We start from the raw sequence: 17005 nt of genomic DNA, 5'->3' as shown, positions 1-17005 counted from the left end.
GCGCGCGCTCTCCTCCACCTGAGGACGCGCGTCTCCTCCTCCAGCTGAGGTCATGACCCGGAAGCCCTTCTCTCTTCCTATATCAGGCCGCCTCCTCCTGAAGGCGATGCCTGACTATCACTAGATCCTGCTAGTGACTCTGGCCGCTCTCCTTGTGCTCCCCAGCTCTCTTCCCGTGCATTTACTCATTCCCTCTTGTGCTCTCTCCTAGGTTCAGTGTCTCCAGTCCTCGTCCGTCTCCCCTGTGTCTCCAGTCCTTGCACATCACTCCTGTGCCGCCAAGCCGTGCCGTCACTCCTGTGTCTCCAAGCCGTGCCGTCTCTCCTGTGTCTCCGAGCCGTGTCGTCTGTCCAGTGCCTCCTATCCGGATCTACCTGTCTGTCCGCTTATACGTTCCCGGGTACCAGCTGCCGTGGTGATAGTTCCCCGCGGGCTTGCCCCATACACTCCCTGTATAGGGGGTGGTCCACCTGGTCAGCTCGCCCTCGGGAGGTTCGTTGTCACGGTCTAGTGGGTCCACCCCAGGAGTACCTTACAAAGAGGCGTACAAGTACTCTTCCTTTGCGGACATCAACTACCCCTCTGGCTGCCAGGACAGTGGGCCAGCTATCAGAGTACACTGGCTCTACCAAGGCTTGGTAATCTTTTCCTCTGAGGCCTATGGCTGCTCGACACCAAATTAACATTTCACATCTGGGAGGTATCGCAATGGGGAAAGAATCACTCACTCTGACGCAGCAAATTTCTCCGCCAGACAGTTCTACCTGCTGTCTTTGCATCAGGGCCTTGATCTCCTTCTGCAGGACTCGTTGCTCACTGGAACCAGCAGTCTCGGCTGCCTGTTGCAACAAAACAATAACCTCGGCAAGACAATTTTCAATCACATTAGTAGCTAGGGTCATCATTGGGTTACATTCTCGTCGATCAATGTCTACAACTATCAGACCTTGAGATTTTAACTCTACTCGCCCCACTTTAATGGTAATCTCTTTACATCCTACTTGCGGCAAAGACTGACCATTGCTGGCAACTACGGTCAGTTTATCACTTGGGCCACGGGTAAGTTCAGAGACAGCCCAATACCGCTTGTAAAGAATATATGGCATAGTTGTCACCTGAGAGCCAGTGTCCAGCAAATGGGGATGCCGTCAATCACCACTGGGAGGTCCGGTCGCCCTCCAACATACTTGGCTCGCCAGTTCTTTGGGCCTTGTGGTCCTACTCCTGGGGTTTGGCCCTCTGCCCCAGGGGTTGCTCACTTAAATAACAGAATCTTGCGATGTGGCCTGCCTTTCGGCAGTGATGACAGATGGGACCTCCGTCCTGGTCATAGCGATCATTGCTTCTCCCTCGGAGTGGCGGGATCCTCTTCTTCCGCAGCCATGGGACATCCTCTGGACTGGAGGCCAGCTGGATCTTCTCCTCTGAGGACACCTGCATGGACTGCATAGTTTTGGCAAGTGCAGCCATACTTTTGGTCAGCTCTTGGACCTGAAGGCGCAGTTCTGTAGATGGATTATTATCCAGAGTCTGTGGATCAGCCCCCACAGGGCTGGGAGGGAAAGATGCTGCTTCTTGGTGGTATGTGATTGCTGGGTGCCTAGGGGGCGCTGGACAGCTGAGATTTGGTTCATGCAGCACCCGGATAGCCCTGTCTTTGAAGTCTGCTAAGTCTAGGTCAGGGTTTTGTAGGGCTATGATGCGCAGCTGTGCTCTGTGGGTACTGGATAGGAGTCCCTCAATAAATTGCTCCTTTAACAGTCTATCTCCATCTTTCACACTGTCTGGGTCAATCTGCTTTATGTATCGCAGCACCTCCTGCAGGTTAAGAGCATAGTCCTGTCCTGCACTCTCTGCTTACACCCAAAGAATCTCATTTTTATTTCAGCTGCAGTTCGAATGTCAAAGGTGCTTCTTAGGTTAGCTAGAATCTTTTTAACAGTCTCTTTATCAGTGTCCTGCCAGGCTTTTACTTTCCTTTGCGCTGCACCAGTTAGCTGCCCAATAAGGATGTTCACTTTTTGGTCTTCAGACAGAGGATACACCTCAAACAAACTGCACAGTCTCTCTTTAAATTCACTCAGGGTATGTGACTCCCCTGAGTACTGCGGTAACCAGGCTACTCCCGGTATATAGGGCATGGACAGCGGCATTATGGGGACTGCTGTGATGGGCTCTTGTTCCTGCTGTGCGGAAGCGGCGCTGGCCGCTGGATTCTGCGGTGCCATTGGGTCCGCATCTGCGCTGGCCCCTGCATCTTGCGGCGCTGTGGGGGGGGGTGGCATTCACTGCTACATCTTCTCTCGCCTCTGACATTCTCCTCCCCCACTAGTTAACGTTGGCCAGGCCCTGGGTTGCGCTGGCTTACTGGTTGCCGCTCCGCAGGCTGGATGATCGGGGGATGCCAGGACTGCAGGCCTCTGCTTCTCACTTCCTGTGCGCTGGTCTCTTCCCGCGCAGCACTCCACTTTTCGCGCTCTCTGGCTGGCTCCGCCCACGACGGCGTACCCCTTTGGCTTCCCGTGCACGCCAAGTGGCGGGGTAATGGCGGCAATGGCGCAATAGGCCTATGGCACGCACACAGTCTCTGGCACACAGGACCCAGGGACACCAGGCTTCTTAAATCCTGTTTGTGATGCCAAAATGGATCGCCCACCAGGGCAGAGGGGTACTCAGTACTGGGCCGGTATCTCAGAGGGAAGTGTCACAGTAGCGGTGACCCCCGGTCCGTGGCCCTGGGCGTCCATTTAAAAGGGGTTAAGCGTGGCTGATTAAAGTTTATAAGTGGATGATACATGACGCCACCTGTGGTGCTCGGCAATGAAGGGGTTAAGCCGACGCTGCAGGCAGATCCTGTGGGACAGATGGTTTAAGGCAGCAAGATGTAAGAGCTCCCCACAGGTAGAGCTGTAGTCCCAGGGCAGTAGTAATAGGTGTTGAGGAAGAGGGTGCAGTGTTAGGCACAGAGATGTAGCATTGCTGAAGGGGTTGCAGGAAGAAGGCAATGACACAACAGGGTGCAGTTTCTTTTGCCTTTACTTTGCTTTGCAAGTGCAGTCCAGGATCCAGATTACAGATGGGACAGGCGTTGGCCAGCCTGGAAGCAAGTTAGGAATCTCTCTATGCAGATGGGTTGTGTAGTCTCCTTTCTAGCGCTTATCTGAGGTACATGCAGTACTGAGTTTCACAAAAGTTCCTCTTGCTTGCTCTCTTTTAGAACCCCCTCGTATGGCAGACAGCTATAGCATCCTTCTTCTGGCTCACACATTGCTGTTGTGCCTCCAAGTCTTATGTGGGAACAGAGCATTTACAGCTTCCTATTCCTCCGGTTTCTGCTGCAGGAACATCAGTATCCATAACCTCGGAGATCGGACTTCGGACCATGCACTACGCTAGAAGTGAGCCTGAACTCTGCTCAATCCTCCAGCTCTTCTTCTCTCGTCCACACACTTCGCCCTCCTCACACGAACTAACTAAACTTCCCCTTCCTGGACCCCAGAGAGCAGATCTTCCCCCAGTTTTGGTTCAGAGCTCCCTCTGCTGGCCTGGAGTGGGAACTGTGCTGTGTGTTGTATTTACCTGACAGAGAGACCCTTTATTGCTTCCAAGCATGACATCACACTCCCTAGGAGGAAGGTAATGCCACTGTGGCGGCCATACTCCTGGGGGCGCCACACCTTTAAAGGGAATGTGTCGCCGGAAGTTGGAGGCCTATGTAAATGGCCTGTGTCCGGTCTGATGAGCGGTGTTTCTTCTTCTTTCTCCACCTCATACGTGGCCCCCGTCCGCGATCTTTGCCAGTATTAGAGAAGTTCAACTCCATAGTTTGTGCATGCGCAAAGCAATCTTGCTTAGCGCACGCGCAGTATGGTTTGCCAAAATACTTCCGGGACATAGTGTACCGGTGCATGCGCAGTAATGATTTTCGGCTTTGCCCACAGTTGGGCAAAGCATACTGCACGTTCGCGAAGCAAGATTGATTTGCGCACGCGTGAACTATGGAGTTGAGCTTCTCTAATACCGGCAAAGATCACAGACGGGCGCCACAGATGGGGTGGAGAAAGAAGAAGAAACACCGCCCATTGGACCAGACACAGGCCATTTACATAGGCCGCCAACTTCCGGTGACAGATTCTCTTTAAAGATGTGACCTATACACTAGTTTCCTTGATATTGCGTTGATCCAGGGAGCTAGTCTGATTACCATATGTGGAGTCGGGAAGGAATTTTTTTCCCCCAATGTGAAGCTTACTGTTTGCCACATGGGGGTTTTTTTTGCCTTCCTCTGGATCAACATGTTAGGGTGTGTGCAGACGCTGCGGAATCCGCTGCGGATTAATCCGCACAGATTTTGCAAAAACCGCAAACCTGCGGATTATCTGCGGTTTTGCCTGCGGTTTGGTCCTGGTGGAGATAGGAACCCGCTGCGGATTCCGCAGAAAGAATTGACATGTCAATTCTTTCTGCGGTTTCAAAACCGCAGCAAATCCGCGCGGATTTTTCCCCAACGTCTACACAGCATTTTTTTTTTACCATTCATTTGAATGGTACTGTACACCGCAGCTAAAACTGCTGCGGGTCCGAAGCGGCCAAAACCGCTGCGGAATCGCAGCGGAATCCGCAGCGTGTGCACATACCCTTAGGGCAAGTTAGGATAGGATATGGGTTGAATTAGATGGACTTAAAGTCTTCCTTCAACCTTAATAACTATGTTACTATGTTACCTTCAACTTCCTTTACAACAGCAGGGCACCGAACTTTGAACAACTCGTGGACAACATGCTCACAGCATATCATTTGATGAAATGCAATATGTCACTAAAAATACATTTTCTATATTCTCACTTGGACTTTTTTCCAGTCAATCTTGGTGCCGTTAGCGATGAACACGGTGAAAGATTTCACAGAGACATTGCGCTGATGGAGAAAAGATACCAGGGAAAGTGGAGTACGTCGATGCTGGCTGTCTTGCTGGAATCTTATTTGAGAAGCATCTGTCACGGATTATAAACGAAAGTCGTCTGCAAAGCACTTTTGAACAATTGCTTTTGCTACTGACATCGATGCATATGTAGTGTCTCGGATGTCATAATGTAGACTATAAACTGTTGTTTCTTAACCCCCTTAGTGCCAGCTGATGGAATAGTACTTCAGCTGGCAGTATCCCCCGCTTTGAGGTGGGTTTCGGCGGTGAGCCCACCTGAAAGCCGCGATATGTCAGCCGTTTTTAACAACTGACATGTGCCCGCAATAGGCACGAGCGGAATTGCGATCTGCCCGCACCTGTTAAGTAGTTAAATTCCGTTGTCAAACTCTGACAGTGGGCATTTAAATGCACTTCCGGACCCCGATCAGGAAATACGCGCAGCGACGACCCCCGTCACGTGATCGGGGGTCATCGCTGCGTTGCCATCACAACCAGAGGTCTCCTCGAGACCTCTATGGTTGTTGATGGCAGATTGCTATTAGTGCCAACCTGTGGCATAGAGGTGATTAAACATGACCTCTATGTAGCGAGGCGATCGCGCTATGGCAGCTTCTAGCCTCCTATGGAGGCTATTGAAACATGCCAAAAGCAAAAAAAAGTGTTTAAAAATATAAAAAAATAAAAACATAAAAGTTTAAATCACCCCCCTTTCGCCCCAATCAAAATAAAATTTAAAAAAATCAAACCTACACAAATTCTGTATCGCCATTTTCAGCATCGCCCGATCTATCAATAAAAAAAAAGAATTAACCTGATTGCTAAATGGCATAGCGATAAAAAAAATCAAAACGCCAGAATTACTTTTTTCTTGGTCGCCGCGACATTGCATTAAAATGCAATAATGGGCAATCAAAAGAACATATCTGCACAAAAGTGGGATCATTAAAAACATCAGATCGGCAGGCAAAAAATAAGCCTGCACCCAACCCGAGATCATGAAAAATGGAGACGCTACGGATCTCGGAAGATGGCGCAATTTTTTTTTTTTTTTAGCAAAATTTGGAATTTTTTTTCACCACCTAGATAAAAGAGAGCCTAGGCATGTTTGGTGTCTATGAACTCATAATGACCTGGAGAATCATAATGGCAGGTCAGTTTTAGCATTTAGTGAACCTAGAAAAAAAGCCAAACCAAAAACCAGTGTGGGATTGCACTTTTTTTTGCAATTTCACCGTACTTGGAATTTTTTTCCCGCTTTTGAGTACACGATATGGTAAAACTAATGGTGTCACTCAAAATTACAACTCGCCCTTCAAAAAATAAGCCCTCACACGGCCATATTGACAGAAAAATAAAAAAGTTATGGCTCTGGAAACAAGGGAAGCGAAAAACAAAAACAAAAAAATCGAAAAACGCTCCGGTCATGAAGAGGTTTAAAACCTTACGTGACACAGACTTTTGGAGCACATATTCGTGTTCAGCATATCAAAATCTATAAAATAAAATAACATTTTCTCAGGGGACAAGAACTTCCCTGAAATTTGTGGCGCAGTGTTATTATGGGGTCCGTCTGTGTTCCGTTATGTTTCAATGTTTAGAACTGAAGAAAAAGTTGCACATGGTGTGCTCTTTCTCCGGATCTAAGAACAGACACATAACTGAACCCAGACCGACCCCATAGCAATCAATGTGGACCCTGTGATTACTCATTGTATAAGTCCATGTAGCATGTTGACCTGCAAAACATTGTATGACAAACTGTGCAGATTGATTAAATTCTCAAACAATGAGAGTTGACCTCCTGCCACCTTCACCAATCCTGTGAAAAAATACCTGAATAAGAGCTGTGATCTATAAAAAGAGGATCTGCCTCTGTTTCCAGGAAGACTCTACAAAACAACAGCCAGGACACCATGGCTCCATCAGGAAAGACTCTACAGAACAACAGACAATGGCACTATCAAGATGAACACAGATTTAACATTCTACAGTACGCCAGCTTAAAGTACCTCGACCCTAGCTAGAGGAATACAGATCTGCTCTATTGAACATCACAGAACCCATTGAAGACATTTAGCAAAGCCTGGTTGGGACCCTCTTATCACCTGACCCCATGGATACATTTGGGGAAGACAGGTTGGGACCCTCCGGTCACCTGCCCCCATGGTTTACGTTAGGGAAGCCAGGTTGGGCCCCTCCGGTCCCTCCAGTCACCTGGTCACGTGCCTTAAAGGACTATCAGCTTCCTAAGCTTGTTATTACCTTCTCACTGTGGTTGCCCACCAAAAGTGGTGTGCCACTGGTGGGGTTAGTAGGAACTGGAAACTCCAAAGTTGCAGTTGCTATAATCCCAGCGAGTCAGTGGAAGAGTGAGACTCTGTAATTTTACACCATCTTGGGTATTTGCTGCAACTGTTCTATATGTTCTATATGTCATTTTCTGTTTGGGGGTTCAATAAAGTATTTCCACACTGTTTACCCTCACCCTGTGTTGTCTGAGTAGCATTATGCCCACTGGAAAAGGAGTGCGAGCATTCAGTAGGATGAGCCCTGGCCCACGAGGTCTTTCTTAAGACAGCCAGGCTAGATGACGAGAGCAAGCACTGACACTTGTTTCTTCCCAATTGCCGATGGCTACACAATTCTTCCCTTTTTTGAGCTTCTTCAGATGTCTTTTTTATATTGGAAAAAAATCCTGATGTCTGAATTAGGCCCTAGCATGGTGTAGCATGGTGTCTCAGTGGTTAGCAATGTATCCTTTTAGCTCTAGGGTCCTGGGTTCAGATCCCACCAAGGACAACATGTTCTCCCTGTATTTGGGTAGGTTTCCTCCCGGTACTCCGGTTTCCTCCAACACTCCAAAGACTTACTGATAGGGAGTCTTGATTGTGAGTCCCAGTGCCGATAATATCTGTAAAGTGCTGTGCATATGGCACTGTATAAGAAAGTAAAGTAAATAAATATTTGATTGGTTTGTGAAGCAGAAAATTGCTGGGGGTATTTCTCCTTAAGCGCCATTTCTAATGTTTTTTGGACATCTTTTGTGACTGCTTTGCCAGCAGAGTCTTTTTAAAAAAAAAATTCTACATATACAAAACTCTTAGAAAAAAGAATTTCCAGACCAATAGTATTAGATTAGGAAAGGACTTGACAATGAATATAACCTATAAAGACTACGAAGTGACAGACTCCAAGAATATCAATAAAAAAAGTTTTCATTTATCAAAAAAATACACAAAAATGATAAAAATGCCTTACTAATTTAGCAAATGTCATATTAAATATAGGAACAGTCTCCATATAATGAAATGAGGTTCACAGATAGAGCTCAAACAAGAGACACGGAGAAATACATGGGTAACAACAGGCGAAAAAATTGTTATTTTGTATATCTTTCAGTCATAAAGCATCAAAATATATACCAGGGATAATCCCCGGACACATATATGTAGTTATATATAGTACATACAGAGTTCCATGCTAAATATGAGTATGCAAGATTATATTATAATAAATTGCATTGAGAATGTCACTATTAATATAAAATATACATAAAATATATCCAGACAATTCCTTTACTAAAGTGTAGGTTCAATGCCCATTGGGAAAGCAAGTATTAAATAGCATATTGTATATACTGTACAGTATGAGTAGATATCTGCAGTGTTTCTAATTAGTATAAGTGCATGTAACCCACATGTTAAATGACATATATGGAAAGTTAGAACACCTTACCTGTCCCTGAGAGTACTCCAAATACCGCAACGCACATTTCAGGATGCCAGAACGGTTAGGCCACTTCTTCATAGCTTTCAAAGCCTTAAGCGATTTTAAAAAAAATGACAAAAGGCCCAGAAAGTTTTGGTCATTTTTATGTGTTGTTAGCACATTTTCAGGCAGGTTGCAGGAGTAGTCCGTTTGAAAAAGACATCCTGTGCACATGCTTTTGTGCCTTATTTTTTTTTTTTTTTAATGTACAAGAAAAAAAGACTGAGTTTCATCAGTGATTTTCACCAGTTTGTGAAAAACGGATAGCAAACAGATGGCATCCGAGTGCACAACTACAGCACTACCCAAGTAGACTTATAGTCAGAGAACCGAACTGTGGCTCCCCTGAGGGTTCAGTCGCCACAGAGGTACTGCACCTCCTCCTGAGGTGTGGTACCCCACCATCCAGGTAAGGTGGAGACACCTGACCACACTCCAACACCTGCATCCCACACAACAGAGTAGTGTAGCAAAGCACCCTTTGGTGGCTCCCTGCTTGGAGCATGAAGCGTGCTGGGAGGCAGGTGGAGTTTAGTTTTTGCATCAAAAGAGCGGTGAAGAGTTTAGGATTTAGTCAGTCTGACAGAGTCAGAGGAGGAGTGAAGATCCCCTGAGAGGGATGGATGAAGGAAGTGCTGCAGCCGACCTCAGTGACCTGGGTCCACTGGCACAGGAAAGGAACATTGATAGAAAGCCTGACTCTCCATAAGAAGGAAAGGATTAGTACAGAATGTGAGGAGAAGAAGAGAACTACGGATTAGGGTTAGAGGAGAACCTTTCCCAAGTTCTAAGCGCAAGGCCCGAGTCCGGTCCCAGAGGTTGTATGGATACTAATGGTCCTGCAGCAGACACCGGAGGAATAGAAGTTGTCACCACTTTATTCCCACACAAGACTTGGGGGCACAACAGCAACGTGAATGAGCCGGGACTAGGTAGTAAGGAGTCCCCGAAGCAGGCTACAGCTGTCTGCCGTACAAGTAGAGTTCATAGGAACATTTGACAGGAGGAACTCCAGTGTAACTCAGTACTGTGAGTACTACACTAAAGGCGCTAAATGGGAGACGTTCAGAAGAGGCACATATGTTGGCGGAGTGTTGAAAAGGAGTACTCCATCTTGGCTGGAAGTTGGCTGAGCTCCTGACCCGGAGAACACAGCACAGATGCGGGCTCTTGTGCCACAACAGACTGTGAGTAAAGCTTTGGAACTACATGCTGTCAGGGTCCTGACAGCGCCGGCGTGCAGCCTCCGCTAAGAAGGGACTCACCCGCACCGTAGGGACCCCTGGGGACAAGAACATCCGGAAAATAAAGATGCACAGGACCTGAATATAGAAGTTTAGCAAGCCGGCACAGGACCTACGGTCATGTGAACGGTCATGTGACTGCAAGGGGGCGGGGCTTAGCATCCTGCTTTCAAAGCGGGGGTCATGCACAGTACAGGCAAGCGAGGTACAGGAGGGATAAACAGACGGGCGGTCAGACAAGCCAAAGGTCATACACAAGATATCAGTAAAGTACCAGGGATGAGACAGAACGGATAGTCAGGGCCAAGCAGAGATCAAAACCAAACAGACGTATAAGGTACCAGGCAGAATCCAAATCAAAATCCAGAGAACAGACCGAGTCATACACAGAGAATCATACAACCAGAACACAGCACTAACACACTTAGGGGTCACCACACAATGCCAAGGGCGAAAGTATAACTGGCGGGGGATGGGAGCTTCTTGATGCTATAAGAAGCCTCCCCAGAACTAATGAGAGGCCACCATAATAGGTCCCAGGTGTGCAGGTGAGAGTCTGCACTGAGGTCAGAACATTAACCCCAGCAGTGACGGTCACCCAGCACTGGTATCATGACAGTACCCCCTCTCAACGGGGGGCCTCTGGACCCCCAGGCTTGCCCGGGTATCTAGCATGGAAAGCCCGAACCAGGCGATCCGCATGCATCAACCGGGCCGGCACCCAGGACCTCTCCTCCGGCCCATACCCCTTCCAATGAACTAGGTACTGTACAGACCGCCGTACCAACCTAGAATCTACGATGTGACCAATCACATATTCCACATGTCCCTCAACCGAAACCAGAGGAGCAGCGGACTTGGATTCTCCCCGGACTGCTTCAAAGGGTTTCAGTAGAGATCTATGGAAGACGTTAGGGATCTTGAAAGAGGGTGGAAGGTACAGACTGTACGCTACTCGGTTGACTTTTTCCACAATCTTGTACGGGCCAATGAATTTGGGGCCCAACTTGGCTGACGGAATCTTTAACTTAATGTTTCGCGTGGAGAGCCAAACTTTCTCTCCAACCTGAAACATGGGACCAGGAGTTTGTTTCCTGTCCACGAAAAACTTATACCTGCCTTGAGACCTAGATATACGCCGCTGGACTTCTGCCCATGTATGTTTTAACCGCTGAACAGACTCCTCAGCCCCGGGGCACCCCGTATCCAGACGAGAAAACTCACCAAAATGAGGGCTGAACCCATAGTTGATCAAGAAAGGGGACATACCAGTGGATTGACTCACCCAAATATTGAAGGCAAATTCAGCCAACGGCAGTGTATTACACCAGTCATTCTGTCTAGCAGAAGTCAGACATCTGAGGATCTGTTCCAGAGACTGATTAGTGCGTTCCGTCTGACCCTTACTCTCAGGATGGTGTGCAGACGAAAAGGACAGAGATATCCCTAATTTTTTGCAGAAAGCACGCCAAAACTTAGCCACAAACTGCACACCATGATCAGACACCACATTCAGGGGTACCCCATGCAAGCGGACCACATGCTGCGCAAACAATCTGGATAAGGTCTCAGCAGAAGGTAATGCGGACAGGGGTACAAAATGAGCTTGCTTTGAAAATCTGTCCACCACTACCCATACCACCATATTACCCCTGGAAGAGGGAAGATTGGTAATAAAATCCATGGACAGATGGGTCCACGGTCTTTCGGGAACTTCCAAGGGCATCAGCTCCCCGCCGGCCGGCTATGGGAGCTTTTAGAACGAGCGCAGACCCCACAACCAGAAATGAATTTCTTTATATCAGAACCCAGAGTAGGCCACCAGAAGATCCTAGCCACCGCCAGTCGCGTGGCAGATATACCAGGGTGAGCACACAACTTGGATTCGTGGAACTCTTGCAAGAGTTTAAGGCGAAGTTGCTCTGGGACAAACAACTTGCCCCCTGGCTTGGCCGCAGGAGCCAGCGACTGGGCCCCCTCAATTTCCCGTTCCAATTCAGACGAGATCCCTGCTAACACCACCCCAGGGTGCAGGATGGAGGACGGTGGCTAAGGGTCAGACACAGGGTGAAAACTACGAGATAAGGCGTCAGCCTTGACATTCTTTGACCCTGGACGGAATGTAATAGTAAACTGGAAACGAGAAAAAAAAAGTGACCAACAGGCCTGTCTGGGCGTTAATCTTTTAGCAGACTCAATGTATGTCAAATTTTTGTGATCAGTGTTCACAGTAACCAGGTGACTGGCCCCCCCCAAAAAGTGCCTCCATTCCTCAAACGCCAACTTGACCACAAGAAGCTCTCTATTGCCTACATCATAATTTCTTTCAGCAGCAGAGAACTTCCTGGAAAAGAAAGCACATGGCCTGAGGTTGGTTAGAGTGGCAGACCCTTGGGATAACACTGCCCCACCCCCACCTCGGAGGCATCCACCTCCACCACAAATGGTTTGGAAGGATCAGGCTGTACCAAGACAGGAGCAGACATAAAACATTTTTTCAGCATCGCAAAGGCCTCTTTTGCGAGTGAGTACCTATTTCTCACATCTGCACCTTTGCATGTTAGATCCGTGAGAGGTTTGACCACTTGAGAAAACCCCCGGATAAATTTGCGGTAATAATTGGCGAACCCCATGAAGCGCTGAAGACCCTTAAGATCTCGGGGTTGCACCCAATCCGCAATTGCCTGCACCTTCTTGGGGTCCATGCGAAAACCCTCACCGGATACAATTAATCACAAAAGACAATTCTTGCACACAGAATACACATTTCTCCAATTTGGCATACAGATGATTTTCTCTCAGTCTTTGGAGAACAGTTCGTACATGTTCCAAATGAGAATGCTTGTCGGAGGAGTATATCAAAATATCATCTAAGTAGATAACTACAAAACGACCAATGAGATCCGAGAATACCACGTTGATGAAATTCTGAAATATGGCGGGGCATTGGTAAGACCAAACGGCATGACTAAATTTCTCAAACAGTCCCTCGGTCATGAGGAACGCGGTTTTCCACTCATCCCCCTCTCGGACCCTTATCAAATTATATGCCCCCCGAAGAACCAGTTTAGAAAACCACTTTGCCCCTTATAGTTGGTTACACAAATCGGGAATCAACGGAAGGGGGGTACGTATTCTGTACCGTAATCTGATTAAGCTCCCGAAAATCGAGACAGGGACGTAACCCGCCATCTTTTTTCTTTACAAAAAAGAAACCTGCCGCCACAGGTGAGACTGAAGGACGTATGTGTCCTTTGCGCAGACTTTCAGCAATGTACTCCTTCATAGCCAAGCGCTCAGGACCGGACAAATTAAACAGACGGGCTTTAGGTAATTTAGCCCCCGGGACCAGCTCAATAGCGCAGTCAAAGGGTCTATGTGGCGGTAACGTCTCGGCCTCGCTTTCGGAGAATACATCTTCGAAGTCCTTCAGGCATTCCGGAATACCTTCCAGCTCGACAGATGATACAGACACAGATTTAACAGGTTCAACCAGCAGTGCGGATTTATCACATAACTTAAAATCATTAAACCCCCATTGAACAATCTCCCCCGTTTTCCAGTTAATAACTGGGTTATGACGTTGTAACCAGGGCATGCCCAACACCAACCGTGCAGGTAGATTGTCCAGAGCAAAACAACTTTTCCACATGAGTAGCGCCCACTCTGAGCGAAAACAAGTTAGACATAAAGCGAATTCCCTCCTTAGTGAGGGGAGAGGAGTCAATGGCCATCACCTTGATCGGAACCTTGAGCCTAACTGTCCCTATCTTACAGTGTGTGACCAATTGGGAGTCAATGAGGTTAATCGATGATCCGCAGTCCACGAAAGCTGTAGAGGAAAAAGAACTACCGTCCACAAACAGTTCCACATGCAGTAATACTTTAGAAAACAAGGAAAAGAGTACCTGAGGGTCTGAGTAGTCTCCCTGTTGACTACCCAGACCTAGTCGTTTCCCGCCGACCGGGTTGAAGACGGGCAATCAGGACACTCCCTTTTCCAATGTCCCGTTTTACTGCAGTAAAAGCATAGCTGCTTGTCCTTCCGGCGTTTCCTCTTCAGGGAGAGGGCGCCTACATCCATGAGCTCAGGGGCAGTCTTTTTTCCACTGGGGAACAATGGAGTCTCCACCTGCATCACCCCTCTGGCCCGCAGCCTGCGGTCCATCCGGACGGCCTGGGTCATGGCGTCCTCGAGAGAGTTAGGTGGGGGATGTAACGCCAAGGCATCCTGCAGCCGCTCGGACAAGCCTCTGCGAAAGAGTCCTCGGAGTGCGGCGTCGTTCCAAGAGACCTCTGCGGCCCAGCGGCGAAATTCAGTACAAAACCACTCAGCTGAGTGTTTCATCTGACAGACGCTCATCACCATGTCCTCTGCCAATCGCACTCGGTCAGGCTCATCATAAATGTGCCCGAGGGCCTCAAAGAATGCATTCACAGACATTCTCTCAGGGGCAGTGGGAGGAAGGGAGAAAGCCCAAGCTTGTGGGGACCCTCTTAAAAGAGAGATAATGACCCCAACCTTCTGACTTTCGTCCCCAGAGGAACGTGGTCTCAAACTAAAAAAAAGTTTGCACCCCTCCATGAAGACCCTGAACTCCTTTTTGTTTCCAGAAAAAAAGTCAGGCAGTTTAACAGGTGGTTCTGGGGACACCAAAACAGCATCACTCGCCCCAGCCCCCCAGAGACCTAGCAGCTAGAGCTCCCCGCACTGTCTCAGAAACCTGCTGCTGAGAACGAGCCAGAGCTTGCTGCTCCAGAGATAAACCCTGAAACATCTGACTCAGACTTTTCATCTGGTCAGCCAGAAACTGTATGGGATCCATAACTCTCTGCATAAAAAACCCCAAAAAAACTTAATGGTCAGTTATAATGTCAGGGTACTGACAGCGCCGGCGTGCAGCCTCCGCTAAGCAAGGACTCACGTGCACCGTAGAGACCCCTGGGGACAAAAACAGCCAGAAAATAAAGATGCACAGGACCTGAATATAGAAGTTTAGCAAGCCGGCACAGGACCTACGGTCATGTGAACGGTCATGTGACTGCAAGGGGGCGGGGCTTAGCGTCCTGCTTTCAAAGACGGTAGAAAACTCAAAGTCGGGCAAAGCGGGGGTCATGCACAGTACAGGCAAGCGAGCTACAGGAGGGATAAACAGGCGGGAGGTCAGACAAGCCAAAGGTCATACACAAGATATCAGTAAAGTACCAGGGATGAGACAGAACGGATAGTCAGGGCCAAGCAGAGATCAAAGCCAAACAGACGTAGAAGGTACCAGGCAGAATCCAAATCAAAATCCAGAGAACAGACCGAGTCATACACAGAGAATCATGCAACCAGAACACAACACTAACACACTCAGGGGTCACCACACAATGCCAAGGGCGAAAGTATAACTGACGGGGGATGGGAGCTTCCTGAGGCTATAAGAAGCCTCCCCAGAACCTATGAGAGGCCACCATAATAGGTCCCAGGTGTGCAGGTGAGAGTCTGCACTGAGGTCAGAACATTAACCCCAGCAGTGTCGGTCACCAAGCACTGGTATCATGACACATGCCCTGGTGTCCTCTGCTTATTCCTGCGTCAACCTGCCCGGCACTGCTACATTTCCTGCGCCTGACACTATACCATCTACGTGTCACTTCACCTACTCTGCCCTGGGACTACAGCCCTGCCTGTGGAGGGCTATAACATCATTGCTGCACCACACCATCTGTCCCAGAGGATCTGTCTGCAGCGTCGGCTTAACATCATTAATTGCCGAACACCACAGGTGGCGTCACAACTCATTTATTCTAATCGTCATAAGCACACTGAACATTCCACCCTTTTACAATGGGCGCCCAGGGCCACGGGCCGGGTCCCAGCTGCCGTGACATCTCCCATTGAAGCTCATCGGGCCCGGTACCCAGTACTAGAGTTGAGCGACTTTTGTTTTTTTAGGGTCGCGTTTCGTTTCGTGAAACCCGACTTTTCCAAAAGTCGGGTTTAGCAAGATCGTCCGATTATAGGGAAAAGTCGAGGTCGTACCGAAACACGAAACCCAATGTAAGTCAATGGGGAATAAAAGTCGGCAGTGAGAGGAGGACAGGAAACATACCAACAGTGCCCATTTGAATGCCAAAAGCATCAATTCTTCTTACTTAAGCTTGCCAACCTTAATTAACTTCATAATACAAGTTACGCACTGAAAAATGGGGGTTATTTGGCTACAGTTGTGGGGGGGGGAGGGCTGGCTCCAGGTTTTCATGTGCCCTGGGCGAAAGAGCGCCCTTTAACACATACCACAACTCATCATGCTCCGATACGGCAGAGAAATAGCGGTATAGTAAAATGAAAAATACTTCACTTTTTACATCTCATGACGAGGCCCATCTATTTCTCCATACAGAATCATTGGTCCCATTATATAATGTTTGAAACAGTATATGATGAGCTCCACATAATGCTACAGTATATGTTGGTCCCCATGGATGAAGCTCCACTGTCTTATGGGCCCAAATAATGCTCCAAACATAATGGGCCCCATTTCTAATGCTCTAGTGTATAATGGGCCCTGTAAATGCTGCTCCAGTGTCTGATGTCCACCTTTGGAATGTTCCAGTGTATGGTGGGCCCTATCTATCATTCTCCAGAGTATAGTGCTCCCCAAAAATTGCTGTCCCAACATTGAAAACAATCAAATAAGTCTCCTCGCTAGGGAATCCCTGTACTTGTCTGGACTCCTCGTCGTCCCCATCTTCCATCTCACTGCACAGTATTTCAACTTTGCAAGTGCTGTGATCCTGAGCAAGCAGGGGTGCCCCACTCGTTGGCAACGGCACTGGCACAGGGCCCCTGATAGTACGGTGGTGTGTCTGATGGCGGGTGGGCCGAACCTGCACTTTCATCTGCAGCTTCCTCTTTGTCACCGTGTAAGATGGAACTGTATATGGGAAGGGTAACCTGAGTTTCATCAGGGTCAGATTCAGGCCGTGTAGCGTGCGAGGGGAATATAGTGGTCTGGGTCAATGTACCAGCAGATTCATCGAGCAGTGGCTGGGCATCAGTGCACTTGTGTCGCCCCCA

This window comes from Dendrobates tinctorius, unplaced genomic scaffold (assembly GCF_039654945.1).
Source record: "Dendrobates tinctorius isolate UK_male_01 unplaced genomic scaffold, ASM3965494v1 ptg000102l, whole genome shotgun sequence".
In the NCBI taxonomy this organism is placed as follows: domain Eukaryota; kingdom Metazoa; phylum Chordata; class Amphibia; order Anura; family Dendrobatidae; genus Dendrobates; species Dendrobates tinctorius.
This window is presented reverse-complemented; position numbering follows the sequence as displayed.